This window comes from Eleutherodactylus coqui, chromosome 13, assembly GCF_035609145.1.
Source record: "Eleutherodactylus coqui strain aEleCoq1 chromosome 13, aEleCoq1.hap1, whole genome shotgun sequence".
NCBI classification, from domain to species: domain Eukaryota; kingdom Metazoa; phylum Chordata; class Amphibia; order Anura; family Eleutherodactylidae; genus Eleutherodactylus; species Eleutherodactylus coqui.
This window is the reverse complement of record NC_089849.1, coordinates 78,181,721-78,184,220: the sequence shown is the minus strand read 5'-3', so window position 1 is coordinate 78,184,220 and position 2,500 is coordinate 78,181,721. Positions and strand designations below refer to the sequence as shown.

General features: G+C 41.0%; 1 non-coding gene across 1 annotated transcript; it reads right to left on the bottom strand.

The window, feature by feature from the left end:
• Positions 1–246: 246 nt before the first annotated feature.
• Positions 247–328, bottom strand: TRNAL-UAG (transfer RNA leucine (anticodon UAG)). Its single transcript has one exon. It is a non-coding gene; the product is annotated as a tRNA-Leu (tRNA).
• Between the last annotated feature and the right edge of the window lie 2,172 nt (positions 329–2,500).

The following is a 2,500-nucleotide window of genomic DNA, read 5'->3' as shown; positions in this document are numbered from 1 at the left end:
TCCTAGGCTATTGAAGGCTTTGAAGTGCAAGATCGTGGAGTGCGCCTAATGTCTACTTAGCTAGCACATCAGGGTAGCTTAATCTGTGCCAAAACATCTTGGGAATATCATCAAAGGCCTTTTCTCATACAGTTTGTTCAGTTTCAGAAAAGGCCAAGAAGTCCATTTCTGAGCATCATCAAAAGCAACTTCTTCTGACCACTAAAATGTTCAGAAAGCAACTTGAGAGCTTTCAAACTTGAAAACTGGCAGCAGTGGGATTCGAACCCACGCCTCCAAAGAGACTGGAGCCTAAATCCAGCGCCTTAGACCGCTCGGCCATGCTACCATGAAAAAGTAGATACATTTGGATCAAAATGACCAAGAGATTTCATAAAGAACATTTCTCCTGGCAAGAAATCCTTTTCCTGAATTTGATTTAAAAAGAAGAATTGTTGCTGCATTCGAGCTGAATATTTAATGATAGCAGCAGAAGGCTGAAAATGCATTCCTCCAGTTAGAAAGGAAGCAAACGCAAGTGAGTTCAACAGTATTACCGCACTACTGCTTTTTCAGATGTTTCTAGGCTATTGAAGGCTTTGAAGTGTAAGATCGTGGAGTACGCCTAATGTCTACTTAGCTAGCGCATCAGGGTAGCTTAATCTGTGCCATAACATCTTGGGAATATTATCAAAAGCCTTTTCTCATACAGTTTGTTCAGTTTCAGAAAAGGCCAAGAAGTCCATTTCTGAGCATCATCAAAAGCAACTTCTTCTGACCACTAAAATGTTCAGAAAGCAACTTGAGAGCTTTCAAAGTTGAAAACTGGCAGCAGTGGGATTCGAACCCACGCCTCCAAAGAGACTGGAGCCTTAATCCAGCACCTTAGACCGCTCGGCCATGCTACCATGAAAAAGTGGATAATTTTGGATCAAAATGTCCAAGAGATTTCATAAAGAACATTTCTCCTGGCAAGAAATCGTTTTCCTGAATTTGATTTAAAAAGAAAAATTGTTGCTGCATTCGAGCTGAATATTTAATGATGGCAGCAGAAGGCTGAAAATGCATTCCTCCAGTTAGAAAGGAAGCAAACGCAAGTGAGTTCAACAGTATTACCGCACTACTGCTTTTTCAGATGTTCCTAGGCTATTGAAGGCTTTGAAGTGCAAGATCGTGGAGTGCGCCTAATGTCTACTTAGCTAGCACATCAGGGTAGCTTAATCTGTGCCAAAACATCTTGGGAATATTATCAAAGGCCTTTTCTCATACAGTTTGTTCAGTTTCAGAAAAGGCCAAGAAGTCCATTTCTGAGCATCATCAAAAGCAAGTTCTTCTGACCACTAAAAGGTTTACCAAGCATCTTGAGAGCTTTCAAAGTTGAAAACTGGCAGCAGTGGGATTCGAACCCACGCCTCCAAAGAGACTGGAGCCTTAATCCAGCACCTTAGACCGCTCGGCCATGCTACCATGAAAAAGTGGATAATTTTGGATGAAAATGTCCAAGAGATTTCATAAACAACATTTCTCCTGGCAAGAAATCCTTTTCCTGAATTTGATTTAAAAAGAAGAAGAATTGTTGCTGCATTCGAGCTGAATATTTAATGATGGCAGCAGAAGGCTGAAAATGCATTCCTCCAGTTAGAAAGGAAGCAAACGCAAGTGAGTTCAACAGTATTACCGCACTACTGCTTTTTCAGATGTTCCTAGGCTATTGAAGGCTTTGAAGTGCAAGATCGTGGAGTGCGCCTAATGTCTACTTAGCTAGCACATCAGGGTAGCTTAATCTGTGCCAAAACATCTTGGGAATATCATCAAAGGCCTTTTCTCATACAGTTTGTTCAGTTTCAGAAAAGGCCAAGAAGTCCATTTCTGAGCATCATCAAAAGCAAGTTCTTCTGACCACTAAAAAGTTTACCACGCATCTTGAGAGCTTTCAAAGTTCAAAACTGGCAGCAGTGGGATTCAAACCCACGCCTCCAAAGAGACTGGAGCCTAAATCCAGCGCCTTAGACCGCTCGGCCATGCTACCATGAAAAAGTAGATACAGTTGGATCAAAATGACCAAGAGATTTCATAAAGAACATTTCTCCTGGCAAGAAATCCTTTTCCTGAATTTGATTTAAAAAGAAGAATTGTTGCTGCATTCGAGCTGAATATTTAATGATAGCAGCAGAAGGCTGAAAATGCATTCCTCCAGTTAGAAAGGAAGCAAACGCAAGTGAGTTCAACAGTATTACCGCACTACTGCTTTTTCAGATGTTTCTAGGCTATTGAAGGCTTTGAAGTGTAAGATCGTGGAGTACGCCTAATGTCTACTTAGCTAGCGCATCAGGGTAGCTTAATCTGTGCCATAACATCTTGGGAATATTATCAAAAGCCTTTTCTCATACAGTTTGTTCAGTTTCAGAAAAGGCCAAGAAGTCCATTTCTGAGCATCATCAAAAGCAACTTCTTCTGACCACTAAAATGTTCAGAAAGCAACTTGAGAGCTTTCAAAGTTGAAAACTAGCAGCAGTGGGAT